Below are 16,003 nucleotides of genomic sequence, written 5' to 3' on the forward strand. Positions count from 1 at the left end.
GCGAATTATAACTGGAGCGATGCAATCGTCACCCATCAATTCCCTTCAAGTAGAATGTTCTGATCCTCCTCTTTATTTAAGGCGTCAACTATTTGCTGACAAATTTGTTCTTAAATGTTTAAATTCTAAATGTCATCAGGTTATCCCCAGCGTCTCGTTGTTCATTCACTCAACTCATTCATCTACAATCAGAGCTTCAACTAAACCTCTTCCTGACATCTGTAAAAATTTTAAGTCTCTCTCAGAGCTTCACATTATCCAAAATGATCTACTTCCCTTATACAAATTAAAATATAGTCACGTCACCCTATCCCCAACAATAATAGAAGGGATCGGAATCCTTAAAAGCCATTCCAATCTCCCGGCCCGAACTGTCAATAATATGTTCAATGACATTATTTCATCTAAATGGCCCAACTTTTCTCTTTTATTTACTGATGGATCCAAATCTCCCGACTCTCCTAACTGTGGTATAGGTATTAACGTTTACCACAATAATTCTAATGACAGAATATTTCATTCAATTTCAAATCAATTTTCAATATTTTCAGCCGAGTGCATTGCAATAATAGAATCTCTCAAATATATAATCAAAAATAATTTTGAACATTCCCTCGTTCTCTCTGACTCTCTCAGTTCCCTCCAAAAACTTAAATCCAGTCCTCTTCTTCATCCTGATGATCACTTTGTATGCCTTATTCGAGAGATGATAGCCTCCATTCAAAGCTCTGGTAAAACTGTAACTCTGATTTGGATTCCTGGACATGTTGGTGTCATGGGTAATGATATTGCGGATGCCTTGGCAAAACAAGGAGCGTCCAACCCTGTTATTACCCTCGTAAACCACATTCCCCTATCTGACATTTTTTCCATCATCAAAGATAGATCCCGCAATGTTTGGTCGGAGTATTGGCACATTGCTAGTCAATCCAAGGGAGCCTGCTATGCCTCAATACAAAGGACTATTCCTTCAAAACCGTGGTTTCAGCAATTCCCTCATTTTTCCAAAAAAGAAATTTCTTCACTCATTCGAATGAGGATCGGACATTGTTCCGTTCCTTCCCATCTTTTTAAAATTCACGTTGTTGACTCCCCAGATTGTACATTCTGTGGTCTAGAAGTGGGAACTTTAGATCACATATTTTTTGGTTGTCCCTCTCTAAACAAATATCCTCTCTTCTATCAAGCCTTATCTAAAATTGCCTCCCCTCCATTCAACATCTCATCTCTTCTAAGTCTGAACTCGACTCCAATTTTTATTATAATTTTGAAATTTGCCAATTTAAATAAAATTAATATTTAAATTCACCTTTCATTTCTCAATAATCTTAAATGATGGCCAAGAACACCCTTGAAGGGTGAAAGCCAGAAATAATAAGAAAAAAAAAAAAAAAAAAACTATAGTATCTACCCACAGTTGTAGTACCTACCCACAGTTGTACGAGTAGTACTTACTCACAACTATAGAACCTATTCTTGACTTCATTCTTTAAAACCACTGCCCCTAAGGTAGAGGTAGCCGAAAAATAAATTAGGAAAAAGGAGAAAACGAATAATTTGATGAACATCGTGATGATAGAGTTGAATCGTCCATTTCCATTGGATTAAAAATATAACCTTGAATTTATTTCAGATATTTTTTAAGCCTTCTACCATACCTGCATAACTATAACGCCCAGTTTTTTTACGAGTTTCAACACATTATAGTGATTTGTTTTTGGGGTATTATGCAGTGTGCGCTACCTTCTTCTTGTGTAATCAGATTACACATCTGCCCTGATGATAGACACTGCAATGCTGTCCTAAACGTTGGCTAAAAAAAGAGATAGCGCAACACGGCATAATACCCCAAAAACAAATCACAATAATACTTTTGGCCGTGAAAAAATCAAATCATACCTGAGTTTCAACTCATTTTAAAAATAATGTTTACAAAACCGTTAAGCCAATGTCTCATGGCTTTGCATTTTCCGATCAAGCACGTTTAAAAATTATACGTTTGTGATGCTAGAGCACATCGTTTGTGAATTATTGCAGTTTCAACATGAAAGATTTTCTACGTAATATTGCCAAAGATGCTGATAAATCCAATCAAAATAGCAGGATCGAGTTCTCCAACTTCCGTGAAAATTACGTGAAGTTATTCAGTCGGGAAGCAGCATTATAGAAATAAATATATTAAATTACTTGCAACAGTTTAAGAAGTAAGCCGAGGAAACTGAACAACATCAAATTAATGAAGTCTTCTGGGAAATGTAAGAAATATTCTTAATTGAAGCAAAAATTAACCAAACGCGGAAAAATATAATAATAAACGCCGATAAATATATTTCACTTTCATGTCAAAATAACACCTACACGAAGAAAACTTACTGGTATAAAATATTGCTAATTTATTAAAAATATTTATAAAAAAATAATTTATAAAAAAAAAAGTTTCCCAACAAATCAGTAAAACACAAATGTGTCATTGGAATGTCGGAACACGTGTTCATAAAAATTAAAATATTTTCACATTTTGTCGTTATATTTACTTGGATAAACGCAGCTGCATGAAAATGTGTTCCGATATATTCAGAATGTACTGATATTCTGTTATGAAATGGCCTGCCATCAGGTTTTATGATGATTTTACTAAATCAGCAATACTCATTGCACTTAATATATAACTATATTATGTGCAATATATAATTATGTATGTACCTTTATTGTAAAAATAAGAATAAACGAAATAATATTGGAAGAAACTATTATTATTTTTTTTTGATAAATTAATGTTTTTAAGACAAGATTTTATTTTTGCATAGCACAAAGGATAACAATTATTTTTATAAGCAATAATTGTTCGCCTGAAACACTCATCCACGTTGAAAAAATCTCCTGATAAAAAATACATGACGCGAGAAATAAAAAAATACTATTCGAGTCCCGTTGGCGTCATGTATTTTTTATCAGGAGATTTTTTCAATGTGGATGAGTGTTTCAGGCGAACAATTATTGCTTATAAAAATAATTGGAAGAAACTATGGCTAAAAACTGTGGTGAGTAATTAAAAACTATTATATTAGCACTGAAGAGGTAAACCGAAAGAAGTGTTTTGAGGGCGTGTGCGTGTGCTCGAATTAGGCTCAATTTTTTTTTACTACATGTTTTATTTCGTAGCTAATCAATTTCACTGGCCTGCCCAATGTAAATTAGCGAGATCAGTTTTCTTTCAGGTCGATCTATACAGATACAAGAACTTATAGGGATTAACTATTCAGTGCGAAACAGTTTAATTTTTTTCTTTTACATGATTCTCGACTACCAGAATAGGCACATGTCCGTATTACGGTATGTAATCGAAATTTGATACAAGTATAAAAATAATTTGAATTTAATAAAAGTTTAGACTTACCAAGCCTGGAAAATCTCTTCAATTAAGTCAACTTTGAAATTCTTGTTTTCCTATTTTTTGAGCTTTTGAAAAATTGAGTACGTTGGTATAATAATTTTAGAAACATTTTCTACGAGCTCGATTAGAAAATTTAGATATAGCGGTAACAGTATGAAAAATAAGCTTCGCAAAAATAAATAATAATCTTTTTATTTAATGTAATTTTCTGGACAAAGTTTGCTTTAACTTGCACTAACACAATGTATAATATACAGTTATTGTATAATTATCATTTGGGTGATTTGCCACCCTCACGCTTTCAATCAAATTCATAGAAAAAATTTACTAACTTACCCTTGCAAAATGTTTTCCACAATACAGGTAAACTCATTCCTTCCTAGCGTGGAGGAAATTTTAGTAAAATTTAGACTTGAAAGTTAAATTAAAAAGAGTTATTTTACCAAACGTAATCAAACGTACTTTATACCGTTGCTCAAATAACAAACATTATTTAAATTGCGCATCTCAAGAAACTGTAAGGCTTCGTGGTCCAATTTATTCCTAAAACCCTTAAAATGTCGCATGTCTTTCAGTTTGACAACCATTTTAAGAAACAAGTTGAATAATTGACTTCATTATGAATGCGAACTGGTTAAAATTCGTCTTGCTTACTCCCCCAAACCATCCCTTAGCCGAGCGATTCCCAACCTTTTTCAATTAAGTACCCCTTCCTTGGCAGACGCGTAATTTTACAAAATTGTACCGCTTATGCTGTTATGATTTTTCGTTTTGGATCTAACGTTTCTAATCACTATATATTTTCAAACCTTTCTCTTCCCCATCTCATTTCCCTCCCTTCCCTTCAGTCTCTCAACATACGCCAATTGGAAATGACATGTAGCGTTGCCATGTCTAGGGTTTTCTCACTAGATCTAGGAAAAAATAGAGAATTTCCAGGAGAGAAGGGAAGATTTTGGTCAGTAAATGACCAAAATCTCTATAATTAATAATTATTATCAAATCAAGGGAGATTTTGGCATCTGCGAAGATTTTTTCAATTGAAATATTACGAAAATCTTTGTGGTTTTGGAAAGACGGGCTGTAAAATCCAGAGAACGAAGACGCAGTGTGAGTTTTTCGTATTACTGGGGATTTTTTAATACCTGTGTTGGGAAGTGTCTATTTTACGACCTGGCAATGTTTCCCTCGTATATTACAAACATGATTAATGCTGTGCTCAGGCACCGTACGTCTCAGTTTTTTATTTTCTATCGCGTCCTTCTTGGAGAACGCTAACAACAAGTTGGAAATCGCTGCCATAGTCCAATAAACCCAATATTCCACTTATTTTTTGATTTGCACATTTGACAGCGAAAAATTCACTAGAATTTAGTTATTGTTTTCTGGCGACTACTGACCAAACCAGATCAATCACTGACCAATTATTTGGACTCGTTATTATTTCTGACGAAACAATTGCGACCAATTCACCATACCACGTAAAATATTTTTTGCAGTCGGATTAAACAATGTATTGCGTGGGTATTCTGAATTTTGATTGGTTTTTATGCTTTTTTCATGTTTTATTTGAAATGTTAAACGACACTATATTAATTTCGTATTCAGTGTTGACTATTTTTTTTTTTTCTTATATTGAAGAGGTTTTATAATTTGGATTCGATGTTAATCATCGTTAGTATTTTTATTTATTTTAAACAGTTGCATTTTAAAGGCTTGGATTCGATGTTATTCATTATTAGTATTTGTATTAATTTTTAAACAGTTGTATTTTAAAGGGTTATTACTTGGATTCGATTTTAATCATTATTAGTATTTGTATTCATTTTTAAACAGTTGTATTTTAAAGGGTTATTACTTGGATTCGATGTTAATCATTATTTTTTTTATTTTTTTTTTTTTATTTTATTTATCAATATAAGGTTTTTTATAAGTGGTTTTTCGATGCCTGTCTCACTAGGGTAAACCTGTGTCGAGACAGACATAGAGCACATCGATATATATACATATAGTTAAGTGAATATCAATAAGGGTAAATACAAAATATAAAAATAATACAAAATAATTTCAATACAATCAAAAGAACGATTGGGTTAATCCTGTTAAGATTGTGTTCATTATTAGTATGTGGGAAAATATAAATAGATCATTTTAATTAAGTTTGAATTTGGTCGTGTGTAAATAGTACTTGTTGTCTATGTGCAATTTGGTTTACATATGCTTGCAATAGTGGGACGCCCTGTGATTGCAATCCATTTCTTTATTTCTTGTTTAAATTTTTTCATTGTTTCTAATTGTCTGATCGTAGTTGGTAGTGTATTGTATAGTTTGCAAGCTATGTTTTTAAAATGTCTTTGTCCGAATGAGGTTTTAGCAAAATGAGTTTGAAGAAATTCTTTGTTTTTAGCTCGGGTATTGTGAATAGTTTGTGTTGGTTTGTATAGTGATTTATTTTTCTGGTGTAAGTTGACCAAGATGGATCTTGCATACAGCTGTTTTATGTCCATAACATTGATAGTATTGAAGATCGTATCAGTGCTAGTAGAAAGAGAAACCTTAAGGATTATTTTAATGATTAATTTTTGTACTTTTATAATGGGGTCAAGGGCACTAGAAGAAGCATTACCCCAAGCTAGAATTCCGTATTCTATGTGTGATTGGCATAGTGAGTAATAGACTGATTTTAAAAGTTTAAGGTCAATAAAATTGCGTGTTTGTTTTAAAAAGTATATAGATTTGCGGATTTTATTCGTGGTTTTATGAATATGTTGTTTCCAATTAAGATTTGTGTCAAAAGTTATACCTAAATATTTAATATTGTTTACTTGTTCTAAGCATGGGCAGTCACAATTCCGGTTAAGAGATGAATTTTTGCATCTGTGCATTTTCAAAGTTAGACTTAGGTTTGACTTTGGGATATTTATGAGACTGAATAGTGTGTATTTTGTTTTAGGTATATTAAGAGTTAGTGAATTAGAGTCGAGCCAATGTTTTACCTTTTGAATTCCTTCTTCCGCTTTGGCGTATACGGTAGGCCAGTCTTTTGATTGAAATAGAAGGACTGTGTCATCGGCGAAACTGACAATAGTGGCATCGATATCTAGGTTACACAACTCATTTATATATATTAGGAAGAGCGTTGGACCTATAACACTGCCTTGTGGGACACCGTAACTAATTGGCAAAAATTGACTTTTTGTTGTTCCGAGTTTAACGCATTGGGATCTGCCAGATAAGAAGCTGGAGAGAAGGTCTAGTTCTTTATTTCTAATACCCACATTGAACATTTTGCGTTCCAATTTGATATGTGAGATTGTATCAAACGCTTTACAGAGGTCGAGAAATACCGATAGACATTTCGAGCCCTTATCTAGTTGGCCAGAAATATGGTCAGTTACTGTGGCTATGGCATCGTTAGTGCTTTTATGTCTTCTGAAGCCAAATTAAATTATTATTATTAGTATTTGTATTAATTTTTAAACAGTTGTATTTTAAAGGGTTATTACTTGGATTCGATGTTAATCATTATTAGTATTTGTATTCATTTTTAAACAGTTGTATTTTAAAGGGTTATTACTTGGATTCGATGTTAATCATTATTAGTATTTGTATTCATTTTTAAACAGTTGTATTTTAAAGGGTTATTACTTGGATTCGATGTTAATCATTATTAGTATTTGTATTAATTTTTAAACAGTTGTATTTTAATGGGTTATAACTTGGATTCAATTTTTATCATTGTTAGTATTTGTATTAATTTTTAAACAGTCGCATTTTAAAGGGTTATTACTTGGATTCGATGTTTATCATTGTTAGAATTTGTATTAATTTTTAAAAAAATGTATTTTAAAAGATTTTATTATTTGGATTCGATATTAATCATTGTTAGAATTTGTATAAACATAACAGTTGCATTTGAAGAGGTTTTTTTTATATGGATTTGATATTAATCGTCGGGCTCACGTTACAAGTTGGGTTCTCGGGAAAGCTTCACGTGTTTTTTTTCTTACTACCCTTCCCTAATTTATAGGGATATTTAATATATTCCGCCTTTAAAAGCGTACGTAAATATTCCTTATTGTGTGTAAATTGCGTGAGTTCACTCATAATAATTTTAATGTGACAGGTGTGGACGTACTACGATTTTAATGGATAATGTATAAAATTGTTTATCCCGAGGGATAGTGTAAATACAGTGTCAGTGAGCCCGAGTTCGACAGGTTAACAAATTGCCAAATGTGGATATCCCGTCGGCGGTTGCAACAACCCACCCGTTCCCGTCGCCCACCGCGCACCGATACTTTAACGCCCGCTGTACGAGCGCCGTAGGCCATATGACCTGTCCGTGCTTCGACTGAATTACCTGTGACCATAGCCCTTACAAGAAGAGAATCATCTGGCAATTCCTGCACTTCCGCTCTACACCCCCCACGCCCCTATTCCCTTGAAAGGACGAAATCGAACTGAAGCCGCGCCCTTTGTCTTGTCATGCAGTGAAAAGTTTATTTTTGTCATAGTGATAGGATACTTTTTGTTTTAGTTTTAAGTTTCTTCATTAGGACATCTGGAACAGTTTTTGGTAGTTATAATTAAGTTAAATATTGCATTATTTTTTATGTTAGTGCTTTATACCTAAATATCAGTATGTTAGACTAGATAAGTAGTCCGTAGAAAGGAATGGCCGACACAGTTGTCAATAAGGCTCCGCTATTCATCACATCGCCAGCCCTTCGGTGGCGCAAAGAGGAGGAAGGAACTTGAACAATGTCTAATTGGTACATGAAATATTAGAGAAGGAACGGAAAGAAAGATAAATAAATTGTGTTATACAATGATTAGCAAATGTTTTGACGTACTTTGTGTAAAAGAGAATATGAAAAAAGGAAGCGGTACAATGCAGCATAATGATAGGATCGTCATTTGGTCTGGGAGACCAGATACGGAGAGGGCTTGTCAAAGTGTTGCAGCGCTACTGTCTCCCAGAATGATTGAACTTATGTTGCAGTTTGAATGTGCAAGTCCGAGAATAATGTGGATCAGATTCAAAATCGGTTAGACAAGGGTGTTTCTTGTTATTTTCTATGTCCCTGTTACTTTTAAAAGTGACGAAGAGAAAGATGATTTTGGACTGGTGTGAATGCTGTAATTTATTTATTTATTTATTTCACGCCTATTAAGGCTTTTACATACATATAAATGAAAAAAAAATTACGAAATTATACATGAAAATAGTGCAGGAAACGACTATTAAAACAATTGCAGAAAAATAAAGATAAAGTCAAAATATCACTCAACTTGATCTACACAGCATGCAGGCACAAAATATAAAAAATCCAAAATATTTTTTTTTGTTTCAGTTGACAAAATTATTATCTGTTAGTCAAATTAAATCAAATACCTTTATTAAAATATTCCACTACTTGATGAAAAAAAATTCAATAGGGTATGCTTATATATTGAAATTGATGTACTAAATATATCAACAACATCGTAGTATTTGTTTCCTAGCTGTTGAATCCGTCGCATAGGAGTGTGATATTGGGACGTTGACATAGAATTGCTACAATAATATGGTAGGTACTGTCTTGTAACCGACCTGCTTGGAGTATGAAAAGAGATTACTTATAATAAATCAGGGGTATCAAACATTGAATTATTGATTTTATAACAGGTTAAATCGGAAATAATTCTGCGATCAGACAATTTTATTAAATTTAATGAACAAAGTAAGTTATCGTAATTTAGGTTTTCTCTAGGAATGCCCATTTTGAAATTTATATATGTTAAAAAATTTTTTTGGATTCTTTCAATCGCATGTGAATGAACCTTATAATTTGGGGACCAAACCATGAAATTGTAAAAGATATGAGAATTGTAAAAGAATGAGACTAAAAGATATGAATGGAAGGATTATAATGGCAGGCGATTTTAATGAATGGGTAGGAATTGGACGTGACGTATTTAAACAGGCCTTAGGTATGTTTGGAAATAAAATAACGATTTTTTTTTAATATATATTCAATAATATTGTTATTGGGTTTACAAAAACAGTTTATTTTTTAACAAGTTCTGCTGTGTAATTATTATTACGCGTGACAGCTGTTTCGCCCTCTGAAGGCATTATCAAACTGTGGGTAGCCCACTTACAGACGATACATTTATATTATTTGTAGATAAGTATATTAATTTCAATTACTGATTTCTTAATTGATTTCTAAGTAAAATGTTAGAAATTATTAATGGTTATTACCCCAGTAAAGTTTCCCCAATTACTGTAACGTTTAAATTTGACTGAATGTCTTTATGTTAGTTATTCCCAAACGATGACTCATAGGGTTATTTTAATATCATAATTAAGTACTTCATAGTGCACTCATATTTGCACTAGGTTTGAAGATATCTAGTAGAGGTGAACGAATTATAGTTTTTGTTAATTTCTAACTGCTCAAAAAGATTCAGTTTACGGCCTTTATTTTGTACGTGTAACGGAATTGGTTTATTATTATCATTAAGTGAGTGATTTTCATCTAGGAGATGTTTGGCAAATTGTAATTGTATTTTATTATTATTTTTAAAAGATCTTATATGTTTTTTGAACCTAGTTTTAAAGGACCGGCCAGTTTGTCCAACATAAACAGCGTTGCATTCGTCACACTGGAGTTTATAAATGCCGCTATTTTGTAATTTGAGTACCTTACTTTTTGAGTTTTTAAGAGATGATCCTAAGTTGTTATTTGTGCGGAAGGCAATATCTAAGCCACACTTTTTGAGGACTTTGGCAATTTTATTAGATGTCTGTCCGATGAATTTCATCTTCTTCAAAAATTTCACCTGATAGGTTAATAGTTTTTATATAAAACTCCGTATTTGTATTACTTTGATATTCGTTGAATTTTACATTTTTATTTTTAGATTCGACAAGTTTTTTATGTTTATTTTCCTGAGTTTTGAATTTATCAGATATAATTCTGCCGAAAGAAGGAAATGGACGGTCGAAGCATAGACGAAACATGGAACCACCTAAAAGTGAGTATTTGTAAATCTGCTAGAGAGGTGTGTGGAACAAGTGCGCAAGGTGGGAAGAAAGGTGATGTATGGTGAGATGTTGAGATTAAAATTCTGTTTTCAGAGAAGAAGAAAGCATGAATGCTGTAGAAATGAGATCCCTGAAGCGTTTGTGTGGAAAACCATGTACGAGAAATCTAGAGATCTGGGTTGCACATCAAAGAGTGCAACACTGATGAAAACGTAATGAGTAAGGTCAAGAAAGGGACCCTTAGATAGTTTGGGCATGTATAGCAAATAAGCTAAGAAAAGAGTGTCAGGAGAATATATGATGCAAATGTGAATGGTAGCAGAAGTCGAAAACGCCCCGGGAAGACATGACACGATCAAGTGATACTTGAGTTGGGTCATGTAAAAAGTCAGAATAATATAAAATTGTGTATAAATGTGAATGAGGCAAGGAGTGTGCACCAAGACAGAGTTGTTTGGCGGTCCGTCCTCTCTGCCTACCTCGGCGGGAAATAGCGTGAGGGTTGGTTAGATTTTAGTATTTTTTATTTTATTTTATTTTACTTATTTTTTTTTTACTGTACAACAGAACATTCATTCCAGTTACAGTAGAATGTTATTATATCAGCATTTAGCTAAGTGATTCTTCAATAATTGTTTTAGGTCATTTAGAGAACGGTCACTTACATCCAAATTCTTTTCTAGTTCGTTCAACAGCACCACTTCCCTCGTCATGCTATGCTTTGCTTGGACGTCGGTTTTGCCTTTTGGTACTCTGAATAAGTCATGGTATCGACTTGGACTGTAGGGTCTAGTACATATAAATTATTATATTATTGCATTACGCTTACAACAAACTGCCACTACAGACAATAACAATATTATATGCGTACAGCGCATTCCTCTTACAACAAACTGCCACTACAGACAATAACAATGTTATATGTGTACAGCGCATTACGCATACAACAAACTGCCACTACAGACAATAACAATATTATATATGTACAGCGCCTTACGCATTCGAAAAACTGCCACTGCAGACCATAGCAATATTATATGTGTACAGCGCCTTACACATACAACAAACTGCCACTACGGGCCAAAGCAATAACTAGTTATGCATTACTTTAACCAAAAACATCACTGAATAAAATGATACTTGAGTGACTGCAAAAACAACCTTATAAAATCCAGTCCATGATCCGAATGTGGAATTTAGATACAGAGAGTGTCGCGGTGGACAAAAAACAAAATATTTATTCAGGGAGGAACAATACGTTCCAAAAATTATTAATAATTACAATAGTAATGAAAATAATAATAAGTCTTCGTCAGTACAGGGTATTCAAGTAGTCGGACCAATCGACAAACAGAATTACCTACCGCCTATAGCCCTCCGCGATTCTGAAAAATTCCACAAAAACTTAAATGAAATTTGATTAAAACGACATGCCAACTATAGGAGCAGACAGCTTGCGATTGATTCCTGGAATGCTCGATCCCTTAACAACAAACTAGAGGTGGTGGATGATATTTTCAGAGTCCAAAACTCCATATCCCCACTGTCACAGAAACTTGGAACGAGAACAGTGATTCGTACTCAATTAAGAGACTCCGAGCTTTAGGGTATGTGGTTCTTGAAGAATCCCGACCTAGTGGGGAGAAACCATCAAACAATATCTCACACGTAAATCACGGGGGTATCGCAATAATAGCCCGACCAGGATCACGGCTAAACAAAGTAGCTCTCGGTAAATATTAATACGTTTGAGCATATTGGATGCAGGTTTTCTTCTTCAAAAACGTCGTTCATGTTGTGCACCTTTTATAGGCCCGGATCGAAACCAATCTCTCTCGAATTTTATAATGAGTTTTCACAGTTTTTGGAACTTTCAGTCGGACTCTCCGATACACTCATTATTACAAGCGACATTAATATTCGTCTCGAGCGCGTGACATCACCAAACACTGTTAAATTTTTAGATCTATTAGCCAGCTTTGGATGCCGCCAATGGGTCGACGTCCCAACTCCCGATGCTGGTGGTACATTAGATGTACTAATTTTAAAGAACAGTGATCCACTGCTTTTAGCAGATATTCGCGATATAGGACTGTCAGACCATCGGCTTGTTTGCGCTGATATTGATTTTAACCCGCCTAAAGTACTATATAGAACAATTGTATCAAGAGAATGGCATAAATTTAGCTTTAGTGATTTTCTGGAAGAGTTACAGACCTCTCTATTATGTACACCCAATGTTTGGGAAACAATGACCCCTACCAAACTTCTCAAGACATATAATGAAACACTTTCATGTCTGTTAAATAAATATGCCCCGACAACATCAAAAACACGAATAGTTCGAAAGTCTGACCGATGGTTTTACGATGAATGTCGAAACCAGAAGAGATTTATGCGGTAATTGGAGAGGTCTTATAGAAAAAACTCTTCTGTAACTACAAGAAACGAGTGGATCTTTGCTCAAAAACAGTATACGAGCAAAATAAATGGCAAAAAATCAGAGTGTTCGAAAGAAAAGATTAACTCTGAACGAAACAACCCGCGACGTCTCTGGAACTCAATAAATACTGTAATTTCCGAAGTCACTGTTCCAATGAAAATAGATATTACCCCGGAAGCCTTCTCATTTTTTTTTTCGGGAAAAAATTGAATCCATTCGTGTTTCCGCATCTCACGCCCCTCCGCCAATAATCACTGTAAATTCTCAAGGAATTTTGTCTTCCTTCAAACACACAACTCTGGAAAAAGTAATAAAAATTATTTCTAGCTTGCCTAATAAGCAGTGCAGTTTTGATCCTATACCGACGTGGTTATTAAAACAATGTTCTATTGTTTTAGCTCCATTCCTAGTTCACGTTTTTAATAAATCACAGAGCACGGGTGACTTTCCTGAACCACTCAAGTCAGCTGTAGTTACACCAATACAGAAAAATTCACAACTTAGGTAATTATCGACCCGTTTCAAACTTATCATTCTTTAAAAAATCCTGGAAAAAATTGCTGCCGCACATATAACCAGTCAGTTAAATTCAAATAAATTGTTCACATATCGTCAATCTACGTGTAGAAAGTTCCACTCAACTGAAACCGGACTACTTCGTATGCTATCAGACATAACTCTTGCCGTAGAGTCAAGTAAGTTATCACTTATCTCACTCCTAGACATGTGTAACGGACGTAGTTGGCCACATTATTTAATTTCATAAAAACATGTTTTACATTTATAAAATGTGCCTACCCCACGCCACTGGCGAAATCACCACTCCCCGCCACTGGTCATTTTGTTCCAATTTTCGGCCAAGGCGGCCTGAAAACTTTGTCTCCGAACGGCGTCGATACCGCATCGTGCGTTTATCTATGCCACAATTTACTATGTAAAATTTACTAGGATAAATCAATTTTTTAATGTTGCAAATGTCTATATTTTACTTGTACATCTCCTCGGCGGTAGTTAAAAAAACACTATTTGCTATGTGCTACCACTGAGGAGATATTAAAAAAGCTGTTTTTCACATATATGTATAACCATTTTTTTTTTAAATTTTTTACCTTTTTTGCGTGTACGAAAATCCAGGAACCTCGTAGCATAGTGAATCTTATTTATTTCTGAGCGCTATGTTACGGGGGACCTAAAAAAATACTAATTTAACGATATTTTACAAATTTGATCGCTTCAAGATCATTTTTACACTTTTATTTACAAACTTTTCTTATTTTTTGTCGTATCTTGGCAAACTAAGAATCTATTTGTCAAGATACACATTCTTATAACTACTATGTATTTAAACTATGTAATTGTTATTCATGTAAGCCTTCAAAATCTTTTCAAACTCGCAAATTCAAGCGTCTACCTTCGGCTATGTTACCGGCAAAATGAATATGCGACATTTTGGCGGGGCATATATACACATTACTGGCGCGGATAGAATCCCCCACCACTTTTTGACTCACAGCCCAATGTCGGGTGCGAGTCATGAAATAAAAATAAAAATTAGTTCATCTTTACCACCGAAACCAAGCGTTTTATTATTATTATTTTTTTTTTTTTTTCATGTTCTCCATGAAACGGTTATACACCAATATATCATGCAGAAGATTATCTATATAATTATCTACAAATGACTCCTACCCACCATCTGCCTCACCTCGCCAAGTCTTCTGCTCCAAACCTTCTGGTGTTACCTCCTCAAGATCAGCCGGCCCTACTCTGGAAAACCGCCAACGCCAGAAGCGAGCAAAGACGAAAGCAAACCCAGTACCCAACATTCACCAAGCACTGCGTGCGGGAGGCAGATTTTTCATCAATTTACACTACTATAATCATTATCGGCCGTAAAGGAGCATTCTCATCGGTTAAAGACACGGTTTGGAACCGGCGCCCAAATCTACAGTCTTGTGTGGACTCACGTCCAGTACAACATGAGTGCAGCGTTTGACACGATTGATCATGAATTCCTCATTAGGAGATTAGAAGAAACATTCGGTTTGAATTCCGACATAAAAAATTGGCTAATATCCTATCTATCCAATCGCTTACAAGCCGTGAGGGTTGGAAAAAAATTGTCCAACTTAGCAACACTTTCTACAGGGGTACCCCAAGGATCCGTTCTGGGTCCAATTCCCTTCATCCTTTTTACAAACGATGTCGCTTTGGTCTCTCGTCTCACTGCTACGCTGACGATCAGCAAGTTTATTTTTACTGCGCTCCAAATGAAATCAATTGTCTCAAGATCCGTATAACTGAATGTCTAGAAGCAATAACTCTTTGGATGTCTTCAAACAAGCTGAAGCTGAATTTATAAGACTGAGTTTCTCTGGGCGGCCACAAACAAACGTCAACATTTCATAGACGATTCACCAATTTCTATTTCCGGCAGCAATATCATCACGAAAACAACAGTTAAACTTCTCGGTGTCAATTTAGATTCAGACTTTTCGTTTAAAAGTCAAATAAATAGGATTGTAAGCACCGGTTTTTTTCACCTAAGACAACCCAAGTCTGAAGAAATCTTCCTACAGAAGCAACAAAACTACTTATCAACTCTTACGTAGTCTCACGTCTCGATTACTGCAACGGCATTTACGCCAGTCTTCCAAAACATCAAATTGACAAACTTCAATCAGTGTTTGCAGCAGCACAGCTCATAACCGGGGTTTCAAAATATTCGCACATTTCAGAACACCTTCGTAACCTTCACTGGCTCAAGTGCTTTGAAAGAATCCAGTACAAATTGGGTTGGATGGTGTTTAAATCCATCAATGAAATGGCCCCACCCTACATCTCTAAACTATGCGTCCCGGAAAACACTGGTCTAAGTCAGTCAACTCTTAGATCAGCAACATCAGCAGCTGTAGGTAGTCTGATGGAACCTAAGCGCAAGCCAAATACTAAGTTTGGTGATTGCGCTTTCGGAGTATCTGGGCCGAAGGCTTGGAATAAACTCCCTCCGGAACTAAGATCCATAACAAGTCCAACAGAATTCAAGTCTAAACTTAAAACTTACTTTTTTAAGCTGTCATACCCTTAAATCAAATATACCATTCCTGAGAGAGAGTCCAGTGATATCCAA

This window comes from Hesperophylax consimilis, chromosome 2 (assembly GCF_061612785.1).
Source record: "Hesperophylax consimilis isolate HC1 chromosome 2, BYU_Hcon_1.0, whole genome shotgun sequence".
Lineage (NCBI taxonomy): Eukaryota > Metazoa > Arthropoda > Insecta > Trichoptera > Limnephilidae > Hesperophylax > Hesperophylax consimilis.